The sequence below is a fragment of the Hylobates moloch genome, unplaced genomic scaffold (genome assembly GCF_009828535.3).
Source record: "Hylobates moloch isolate HMO894 unplaced genomic scaffold, HMol_V3 SCAFFOLD_19, whole genome shotgun sequence".
Taxonomy (NCBI): Eukaryota; Metazoa; Chordata; class Mammalia; order Primates; family Hylobatidae; genus Hylobates; species Hylobates moloch.
Window position 1 is genome coordinate 23822966 of NW_026652294.1, and position 11886 is coordinate 23834851.

The following is an 11886-nucleotide window of genomic DNA, read 5'->3' on the forward strand; positions in this document are numbered from 1 at the left end:
GAGAATCACTTGAAGCCAGGAGGCGGAGGTTGCAGTGAGCAGAGATTACGCCACTGCACTCCAGCTTGGGTAACAGAGCAAGACTCTGTTTCAAAAAAAAAAAAAAAAAAAGAAAGACAGTTTGTTTTGCCAAGGTTAAGGAGGCACCCATGACACAGGAGGTCCTGACGAAATGTGCCCAAGGTGGTCAGGGCACAGCTTGGTTTCATGTACCTATGGGAGACATGAGACGTCAGTCAACATGTGTAAGCTGTACATTGGTTCAGTCCAGAAAGGTGGCACAACTCAAAATGGTGGCTTCCAGGTCATAGGTAAATAAGAGACAAAATGTTGGTCAGATGGCTCATACCTGTAATCCCAGCACTTTGGGAGGCCAGGGCAGGCAGATCATGAGGTCAGGAGTTCGAGACCAGCCTGGCCAATATGGCGAAACCTTGTTTCTACTAAAAATACAAAAATTAGCCAGGCGTGGTGGCGGGCACCTGTAATCCCAGCTACTTGGGAGGCTGAGGCAGGAGAATTGCTTGAACCCTGGAGATGGAGGTTGCAGTGAGCCGAGATCGCACCATTGCATTCCAGCCTGGGGGAAAAGAGCAAGACTCCGTCTCAAGAAAAAAAAAAAAAAACAAAAACAAAACAACAACAACAAAAACATAGGCTCAGTTGGGCGCTGTGGCTCAGGTCTGTAATCCCAGCACTTTGGGAGGCCGAGGTGGGCAGATTACGTGTGCTCGGGAGCTCAAGACCAGCCTGGCCGACATGGTGAAATCCCGTCTCTATTAAAAATACAAAAATGGTCAGGTGCAGTGGCTCAGGCTGGTAGTCCTAGCACTTTGGGAGACTGAGGCAGGAGAATCACTTGAACCCGGGAGGCGGAGGTTGTAGTGAGCCGAGATCAAGCCACTGCACCACTCCAGCCTGGACGACAGAGCGAGACTCCGTCAAAAATAGAAAAATAAAATAAAAAAATAAAGAACAAACGAATGAACACAGGCTCTGGTGTGAGACGGGCCTGGGTTCCAATCCCAGCCCTCCTACCCTCTAGCTGTGTGGCCTTGGGCACAGCACGCTGCTGGAGTCTCTTTCCCCATCGGCAGTGTGGAGATCATGATACCTATTCCTTTGGATCTCAGTTCCCTCCCGCACAGAGGGAGCACTGCACAGGGCTGTGTTAAGGCATCCTCACAGTGGAAAACAAATATTACTTGACAGAAATAGAAAGCAACCATAAAGATAAGCACGCCAGAAATAATGTAATTCAATTCTAGCCAGACCCCAGTCTATTGCTGGCCAGAGGACTAAGCCTGGGCCTTCTCTTCCCTGGGTCTAAAGGCTGGAAAGAGACTTGCAAAGGCAAGAATTTTCAAGGCCCAGCCCCAGGCCATACCTACACCATGGGGGTGGGAAAGCCTTGCTTGGTGAACCCGGAAGTCCCTGACGCAGGGCTTGCTGGGCTTGCGGCCTAAGGGCTCCCCGGCCCCCTGCGGCTCGGCCAGGTCACCCCCCCAGGTACGTCCATCTGGGTAGATTAGGACCTCGTCACTGTGGGTTCTTGGCCAGTTTTTGGAGTCTGGTTAGCAGAAAGCCAGTCCTGTGGCCACCTAATGCTGAGAATGCTGGCACAGAAGACCCAACCACAGCGTCCCCATCCCCCAGAGCCCTGACATGTCTGAACACCCTCCCTCTGCCCCCACGGAAGCTGTCTGCTGTTCACTCACTCCACGCCCTGCACAGAGACTGCCCTGGAGACCATTCAGGGCCTGCCCTCAGGGAGCTGAAGATCCTGGGACTCAGGCCCAGAAGCAGTGATGATAGGACAGATGGGCAGTGGGGGCAACAAGGAGGGAGCACCCCGTGAGGCCACTGGGCCAGGTTCAGAGAGAAGACAGCGTCCAAGGAGGAGTTCTAGAGATGGAAGAGGCGAGGTGGGCATGGCTGGGGCCTGGCTGGCCAGCTGAGACGCCAGCAAAGTTGGAGTGCTAGGCCGTCCAGGGCCAGAGCTGGCATGGGTTGAGGAGACGAGCCAAAGATGGCACCTAGGTGGTGGTCTGCCCAGGCCTGGGTGGGTGTGGAGGAGGTGCAGGTAGAGAAGGCTGTGAGTTTGGCTCTGGGAGGCAGGAGGGGGCCGTGGGGCCCTTAGAGAAGACATCCAGGCTGGCCAGGCCAGAGGTCTCTCTGCAGAGCTCTGACCACAGCCTCCTTAGCCAGTGGCAGCCCTGGTCTCCTTGCTGCAAGAGCGGCCAGAGGCCACCAGCGCCCTCAGGTGGTTAATTTGAGAATGACTGAAAACACTGAAAAAGGAGAAAGGAGCTCCTACTTCCCGGATAGGGGGCTGAAGCCACCTTGCCAGGCAGCCTCTGACAACTTATTGGAATCTGGCTTCCAGCCCTTACCTGCTCCAGGACCTCGGGATTTAGGCCGGGTGCAGCAATTTGGGAGGCCGAGGTGTGAGGATCGCTTGAGCTCAGGAGTTCGAGTCCAGCCTGGGCAACATAGTGAGACCCCATCTCAACAAAAATTCAAGAAAAATTAGCCAGGGGTGGTGTCGCATGCCTGTAGTCTCAGCTACTTGTGAGGCTGAGGTAGGAGGATCTCTTGAGCCTAGGAGTTGGAGGCTGCAGGGAGCTATGATCTCACCACGGCACTCCAGCCTGGGCAACAGAGCAAGACCCTGTTTCAAAAAATAATAATCATAAAATAAAATGGGGTTCAATCCTAGAAGGACCTCAGATGATTGTAGGTACCTCCCCATCCCCTACACCATTTGTTTTTCACTGGCATGGCCAACTGGTGACAGGATGATGCAGCCACACGGTGACCTATATGATCTCAGAAGCTGGATGCAGTGGCTCGCGCCTGTAATCTCAGCTTTAGGAGGCCTAGGTGAAAGGATCACTTGAGCCCAGGAGTTTGAGGCCAGGCTGGCAATATAGACCCCATGTCTAAACATAAAAAAGTAGCCAGGCATGGTGGCACATACCTTCAGTCCCAGCTACTGAGGCAGGAGGATCCCTTGAGCACAGAAGGCAGAGGCTGCAGTGAGCCATGACTGCGCCAATGTTCTCAGCCTGGGTGATGCAGTGAGACCCTGTTTCAAAAAAGACAAAAAACAAAACCCCCAAACAAAGTTAAACTATAAATTAAGTTCCTCCCCAAGTTAGTTCAGCCTACAGCCAGGAATGAACAATGACACCTTGGAGGTTAGAGGCAAGGTGGAGTCGGTTAGGTCAGATCTCTTTCTCTGTATAATTTTCTCACTGTTACAATTTTTGCAAAAGCCGTTTCATTTTCTTTTCTTTTTTTCTTTTCCTTTTTTTAAATTTTTTTTGAGATGGAGTTTTGCTCTTGTTGCCCAGGCTGGAGCGAAATGATGTGATCTCGGCTCACTACAACCTCCGCCTCCTGGGTTCAATGGATTCTCCTGCCTCAGCCTCCCAAGTAAATGGGATTATAGGCACATGCCACCATGCCCAGCTAATTTTTGTATTTTTAGTAGAGACGGGGTTTCACCATGTTGGCCAGGCTGGTCTCAAACTCCTGACCTCAGGTGATCCACCCACCTTGGCCACCCGAAGTGCTGGGATTATAGGCATGAGCCACCATGCCCAGCCTCAACCGTTTCAGTTTCATCTGAGCCCAGACGCACTAGAACCTGGCCTCCCGTCATGCCCACCTTAGATCCACCCCTTTGCAACCATGCCTCCACCCTGAGGCCATATATGCTCATCTCTCTTCCATCAAGCCTGGTTTGAGGGCTTCTCCTTGCCACCCCCTTGAGATTGCAGCAGGGTGCTTCTGGAGCAGCAAGCCACATACTCGGGAGCCTGGATGAGTCCTGCCTCCCCTACCCCAATAGTCCTGTCGCCCTCAATAAATCTTGGCCAGAGAGACGGTGGATATAAAGACCTTGCCAGCCAGGCGCAGTGGCTCACGCCCATAATGTCAGCACTTTGGGAGGCCAAGGTGAGTGGTTCACCTGAGTCAGGAGTTCAAGACCAGCCTGGCCAATATGGTGAAACCGCATATCTACTAAAAATATAAAAATTAGCTGGGCACCGTGGTGCGTGCCTGTAGTCCCAGCTACTCAAGAGGCTGAGGCAGGAGAATCACTTGAACCCAGTAGGCAGAGGTTGCAGTGAGCCAAGATTGAGCCACTACCTGCATTCCAGCCTGGGCAACAGAGATTCCATCTCGAAAAAAAAAAAAAAAATGCTTGGCGCGGTGGCTCACGCCTGTAATCCCAGCACTTTGGGAGGCTGAGGCAGGTGGATCACTTGAGGTCAGGAGTTCAAGACAAACCTGGCCAACATAGTGAAACCTTGCCTCTACTAAAAATATAAAAATTAGCTGAGTGTGGTGGTGTGTACCTGTAATCCCAGCTACTCGGGAAGCTGACGCAGGAGAATTGCTTGAACCCAGGAGTCCTAGGTTGCAGTGAGCCGAGATCATATCACTGTACTCCAGCCTGGGTGACAGAGCAAGACTCCGTCTCCAAAAAAAAAAGAAAAGAAAGACCTTGCCAAGCATCAAGCATCTAGAATTTTTTTCTTCCACTTTTCCTCTGAGAGCAGAGCCGGTTAATGGTGCTTCTCTGTGTCCCCACCACAGACTTGTGTGTCCAGGGTCTCCAGGATGCTCCCCTGGGTGTCCCCAGCCATCTCTGACTCTGCCTGCCCACGTTCCTGCCACTGGAAACACTCAAATATATCATAAGGTTTCCTTTTGAAGGAGTAATATATTCACATCGTAAAGAAATCCCAATAGGCCGGGTCCCGTGGCTCATGCCTCTACTCCCAGCACTTTCAGAAGCCAAGATGGAGCGATCACTTGAGCTCAGGAGTTCAACACCAGCCTGGGCAACATAGCAAGACCCCATCTCCATTAAAAAGAAAGAAAGAAACCCCAACAGTCCAGAAGGCTACACAATTTGTCTTCCTCTCTCTTTTCCTTTGCCTTGAGTGGATTCCATTGGCCAAATCAGGGACACCTGAGCTTCCAAATAAATACTAGTGACACATTATAACCTGTTGAACAAAATGAGGAGAGATCCATTTGTCCATATGCACATAAATGAATTAATACATTGGAAGTGTAACCAGGAATGAGATGTTTATATAGTCTCAAAGTAACTGCCTACAAAATACCTATTGATTACAGAAGGGACAAGAGTAACTTCATAGTGGAGAGGCCTGGCAGATGCCACCTTAACCAAGTGATCCCGGTGACCATCAGCAGCAACAGGACAAATTGAAATCATGCTACCTGCTAAGACGCAATCAGAATGTACCATCCCTTCTGAGATCTCCCTGCTAAGTTGCATAACCTGGATCGAATCATCAGGAAATGCCAGACAAACCTGAATTGAGGGATATTCTGCCACAGAGGTTGGCCAGGTAGTAAACGTTTTAGGCTTTGTGGGCCACATGGTTTTGTTTGTTTGTTTTTTCAGAGATGGGGTCTTGCTCCGTTGCCCAGTCTGGAGTGCAGTGGTGCCATCATAGCTCACTGCAGCCCCGACCTCCCAGGCTCAAGTGATTCTCGTGCCTCAGCCTCCTGAGTAGCTAGAACCATAGGTGTGTGCTACCATGCCTGACAAATCTTTTTTATTTTTTATTTTATTAATTAATGTATTTATTTTGAGATGGAGTCTCGCTGTCTGGTCTAGGCTGGAGTGCAGTGGTGCAATCTTGGCTCACTGCAACCTCTGCCTCCCAGGTTCAAGCAATTCTCCTGCCTCAGCCTCCCGAGTAGCTGAGATTACAGGCGTGCGCCACCATGCCCAGCTAATTTTTGCATTTTTAGTAGAGACGGGGTTTCACCATGTTGGCCAGGCTGGTCTCGAACTCCTGACCTCAGGTGATCCACCCACCTTGGCCTCCCAAAGTGCTGGGATTACAGGTGTGAGCCACCGCATCCAGCCTTTTTTTATTTTTTGTAGAGATAGTCTCACTATGTTGCCCAGGCTGGTCTTGAACTCCTGGCCTCAAGCAAACCTCTTGCCTTGGCCTCCCGAAGTGCTGGGATTACAGGTATGAGCCACTGCACCCAGCCACTCCATACAGTTTCTGATGAAACTACTCAGTTCTGCCAAACAAAACCAAACAGCTATAGACCAAATGTAAACAAATGAACTTGGCTGTGTTCTGACTGAACTTCACTCATAAGTCACAAATGGGTCACTATGTCAAAAGACAAAATTTCAACAAAATTAGTTTGAAGAGCTAATTGTTTTTTTTTTTTTGAGAGAGAGAGAGATGAGGTCTTGCTATGTTGCCCAGGCTGGAGTGCAGTGGCTGTTCCTAGGTACGATCCTAGCACACTACAACCCTGAACTCTTGAGCTCAGATAAACTGGGCATCTTTTGGTTGGTTGGTGTGAATCTTCTATTTTTTTGGACAACTGGCCCATTTCAAAGTTTGGCTTGATTATGTGGCACCTAGCACGAGTGATTCAATTCCAGTTTGGTCTGGTCTGTTGGGGCCTAGGGCAAGAGCTCTGTCCAAAATAATGGCCAATTTGGGCCGGGCACAGTGGCTCATGCCTGTAATCCCAGCACTTTGGGAGGCTAAGGCAGGCGATCACCTGAGGTCATGAGTTCGAGACCAGCCTGACCAAAATGGTGAAACCCTGGTTTCTACTAAAAATACAAAAAATTAGCCAGGCATGGTGGCAAGTGCCTGTAATCCCAGCTAATCGGGAGGCCGAGGCAGCAGAATTGCCTGAACCCGGGAGGCGGAGGTTGCAGTGAGCCAAGATCACACCACTGCACTCCAGCCTGAACCAAACAGCGAGACTCCATCTCAAAAAAAAAAAAAAAAAAAAATTACGGCCAATTGAACTTGATGTATAGATCATCGATGGGTCAATATTAACTCCTGATTGTGCTTTTGTGGAGAATATGTTTGTAGGAAATGTTTGGGGTTGATGTTTCAACTTAAGCTCACATGGTTCCCAGGGGGAAAAAGTTCTTTGTACTTCAGGAAATTGATTGAAACGAAAAAGATTATTAGGGGAGGAGCGAGTCTCCTCTGCTCCCCTCTCCAGGGGTGCATGTTCCACCCACGAATGGTAGCATGCCGGGCCCAGTTTACCTGTGAGGAAGTCCTCTCTGTTTTACCCTGTAAGGAAGGTCAGATGGAAACGACCAGTCTGCTTTTCGTTCCTTACTTCTGCTTTCTTCAGCCCTTGTGCTCCCTCACTTCCCTGTACTGGGCAGGCTCTCTAGACCGTGGCACGGCCCTGTCCTTGTTTTAGCCACCTCCCGTCCCATTTTACTATTAGAGCCTCACTTGTTTAACATGATTTGGTGAACATTCTAGCTATTTCCTGTGTGGCTTTGAAGGAAATAAAAATAGTTTACCCCCCAAAAAATATATATATATATTTTTCTTTCGTGAAACGGAGTCTCACTCTGTTGCCCAGGCCAGGTTGCAGTGGCCTGATCTCAGCTCACTGCAAGCTCTGCCTCCCAGGTTCACGCCATTCTCCTGCCTCAGCCTCCTGAGTAGCTGGGACTACAGGCGCCCGCCACCACGCCTGGCTAATTTTTTGTATTTTTTGTAGAGATGGGGTTTCACCGCATTAGCCAGGATGGTCTCGATCTCCTGACCTCATGATCTGCCCGCCTCGGCCTCCCAAAGTGCTGGGATTACAGGCGTGAGCCACAGCGCCCAGCCTTTTATTTTTCTTTTCTTTTCTTTTCTTTTTTTTTTGAGACAGGGTCTTGCCCTGTTGTCCAAGCTGGAGTACAGTGATGTGATCACAGCTCACTGCAGCCTTGACCTCGTACGCTCAAGTGGGCCTCCCCTCAGGAGCAGGTGGGAGTACAGGTGCATGCCACCACTCCGAGCTAATTTTAAAATTTTTTGTAGACACAGGGTCTCATCGTATTGCCCACTCTGGTCTCAAACTCTAGGGCTCAAGTGATCCCTCAGCCTCCCAAAGTGCTGGGATTACAGGAGTGAACCACGCACCCAGCCGGGGTTGTCGTTTAACTCTGCCTACAGCATAGCAGAATGCAGGAGGTGAGACCCCTGTGGTCAAAGCTGCCTGAGTGCCCCCTTGGCCAGTCCCAACTCCTAGAAGCCGTCAAAGGGGTCTGTGTTATCTAAGGATCATTGCTCTTTATTTTTATTTATTTTTCTGTTTTCTATTGGCGTCCCATTGTTCTTTAAAAGAAAAAACAAGTTTATTAATCTTGCAGGCAGCCTGCCAGGGTTGCGGGGGGTGGTTAGGACAGGAAGACAATGAATTATTAGTGACTACCGCTTATGGAAATGACTGCCTGCATGCAACCATGTGAAGGGGAGGAAAAGGTCAGAGAGAAACGAAAACGTCTTACCAAAAGTCAGGCCCCTGCCATAATTTTTTTTTGAGGCGAGGGGACTTAGTCTCACTGTCACCCAGGCTGGGGTGCAGTGGCATGATCTCTGCTCACTGCAACCTCCGCCTCCCAGGCTCAAGCGATTCTCCTGCCTCAGCCTCCCAAGTAGCTGGAAATACAGGCATGCGCCACCATACCTAGCTAATTTTTGTATTTTTAGTATAGACGGGGTTTTGCTATGTTGGCCGGGCTGGTCTGGAACTCCTGACCTCAGGTGATCCTGACCTCAAGTGATCCAGCACTTTGGCTTGGCCTCCCAAAGTGCTAGGATTATAGGCGTGAGCCACCGCACCTGGCCCCCTTTCTTCATTTTAATGCTAAAAATCATTTCCAGGGGTAGAGATTTAAAATGCTAATGCTACACATGATGTATGAAGAAGTATGTTGAACCACCATGCAAGAGCTAGACAATCCCTTCCCATACATGCCCTGACATAATCCTTCCTATAGAAAGACACTATAAGCCAGAAGTATCTGAGACAGGTCTCAGTCAATTTAGAAAGTTTATTTTGCAAAAGTTAAGGACTTGTGCTTGAGCTTCAATATTTAAAGGGGAAAGGGTGGATATTGGGGGAAGAGGAAGAAATTTTAAAAGTGTGTGGGTAGATAAGAAACAAATAGTTGCATCCTTTTGAGTCTGATCAGCCTTTCACTGAATACACAATTTCCATGTGGGAGTGGGGTAGAGGAGTAGTCACTGATGCCTTAGTCTGGCTCAGTGGATCTGCATTTTACATTAGCTATAGCATAAACAGTGGGGCAGAGGAAGCAATCAGATAGGCATTTGTCTCAGGTGAGCAGAGGGTTGACTTTGAGTTCTGTGCTTTGTCCCACACCTGTGAAGATCAGCTATCAATTTACATTGCCAGGGTGAAATTCAACAAAATTATTTTAAGGTAAAGATCTTGGGGCCTACAGGTAATTTCCCTGTGGGCAAATTGTGAGGCAGGTATGTAGGTTTGTTTTTTTTTTTTTTAAATATCTGTAGCTATCTTATTTAAGAATAATATGGGCTGTGCATGGTGACTCATGCCTGTAATCCCAGCACTTTGGGAGGCTGAGGCAGGAGGATCAGGAGGCCAGGAGTTCTAGACCAGCCTGGCCAATATGGTGAAATCCCATCTCTGCTAAAAATACAAAAATTAGCCGAGCGTGATGGGGCACGCCTATAGTCCCAGCTACTCAGGAGGCTGAGGCAGAACAATTGCTTGAAACTGGGAGGCAGAGGTTGCAGTGAGCCTAGATTGCACCACTGTACTCCAGCCTGGGTGACAGAGAGAGACTGCATCTCAGAAAACAAAAACAAACAACAAAAACAGAATAAAATGGGAGGCAGGTTTGCCTGATGCAGTTCCTAGCTTGGCTTTTCCCTTTGGCTTAGTGATTTTAAGGGTCTTGAGACTCCTCTCCTCCCCTCTCCTCTCCTCCCCTCCCCTCCCCTCCCCTCCCCTCCCCTGTCCTTTCTTGTCTTTTCTTACTTTAATTTTTTGAGACAGAGTCTTGTTCTGTCCCCCAGGCTGGAGAGCAATGGCGTGATCTCTGCTCACTGCAACCTCCACCTCCTGGGTTCAAGTGATTCTCCTGCCTCAGCCTCCCGAGTAGCTGGGATTACAGGTGTGCGCCACCACGCCTGGCTAATTTTTTGTATTTTTAGCAGAGACAGGGTTTCACCATGTTGGCCAAGCTGGTCTCAAACTCTTGACCTCAGGTGATCTGCCTGCCTCAGCTTCCCAAAGTGTTAGGATTACAGGTGTGAGCCACCGTGCCTGGCCCTATTCTCCTTTCACAACCCTATGAAACAGGGGTCCCCAAACCCCAGGCCATGGACTGATACCAGTTTATGGCCTTTAGGAACTGGACTACACAGCAAGGGGTGAGTGGGGGGCGAGTAAGCAAAGCTTCATCTGTATTTATAGCCGCTCCCCACTGCTTGCATTACCATCTGAGCTCGCCTTCTGTTGGATCAGCAGCAGCATTAGATTCTCATAGGAGAATCCTATCGTGAACCCTATTGTGAACGGTGCATGTGAGGGATCTAGGTTCCATACTCTTTATGAGAATCTAATGCCTGATGATCTGTCACTGTCTCCCATCACCCCCAAATGGGGCCATCTAGTTGCAGGAAAACAAGCTCAGGACTCCCACCGATTCTACATGATGGTGAGTTGTATAATTATTTCATTATATATTACAATGTAATAATAATAGAAATAAAGTGCAAATAGGCCGGGCGCGGTGGCTCACGCTTGTAATCCTAGCACTTTGGGATGCCGAGGCGGGTGGATCACGAGGTCAGGAGATCGAGACCACGGTGAAACCCCATCTCTACTAAAAATACAAAAAATTAGCCGGGCGTGGTGGCGGGCGCCTGTAGTCCCAGCTACTCGGAGAGGCTGAGGCAGGAGAATGGCGTGAACCCGGGAGGCGGAGCTTGCAGTGAGCCGAGATCGCGCCACTGCACTCCAGCCTGGGTGACAGAGCGAGACTCCATCTCAAAAAAAAAAAAAAAAAAAAGAAAGAAAGTGCAAATAAATGTCATGTGCTTGAATCATCCTGAAACCACCCCCTCAGCCCCCCAATCCGTGGAAATGTTGTCTTCCACAAAACTGGTCCCTGGTGCCAAAAAGGCTGGGGACCACTGCTATAAAACTCACCCACACAACACCCCTGGGGAGCAGCCCGTTCCTTTTCCTTTCTCAATGCTGGCTTCCTTGTGCACAAGCTGAAATAAACTTTCTTTTTGCTGCTATGTCTGGTGATCTCTCTTGATTTCTATCCTGGAAGATTACAAGAACCCAGTGTGCTGGTAACACTTCTGACTGTCCAGCTGTAAGTTGGAGTTCCCAAGACCCTCCACTTACGTTTGATTAATTTGGTAGCATGGCTCACAGAACTCAGAGAAACACTAACATTTACAGGTTTATCATAGAGGATATTCAGGGGCCGAGTGTGATGGCTCATGCCTGTAATCCCAGCACTCTGGGAGGCTGAGGCAGGTGGATTGCTTGAGCTCAGGAGTTCAAGTCCAGCCTAGGCAACATGGCAAAGCCCCATCTCTACCAAAAATACAAAAAATTAGCTGGGCATAGTGGTGTGTACCTGTAGTCCCAGCTACTTGAGAGGCTGAGACAGGAGGACCACTTGAGCCTGGGAAGTGGAGGTTGCAGTGATCCAAGATGGTGCCACTGCACTCCAGCCTGGGTGACAGACTGAGACCCCATCTCAAAAATAAAATAAAATAATAAAATAAAATAAAATAGGCCGGGCACGGTGGCTCACGCTTGTAATCCCAGCACTTTGGGAGGCCGAGGCGGGCGGATCACGAGGTCAGGAGATCGAGACCACGGTGAAACCCCGTCTCTACTAAAAATACAAAAAAATTAGCCGGGCGTGGTGGCGGGCGCCTGTAGTCCCAGCTACTCGGAGAGGCTGAGGCAGGAGAATGGCGTGAACCCAGGAGGCGGAGCTTGCAGTGAGCCGAGATCGCGCCACTGCACTCCAGC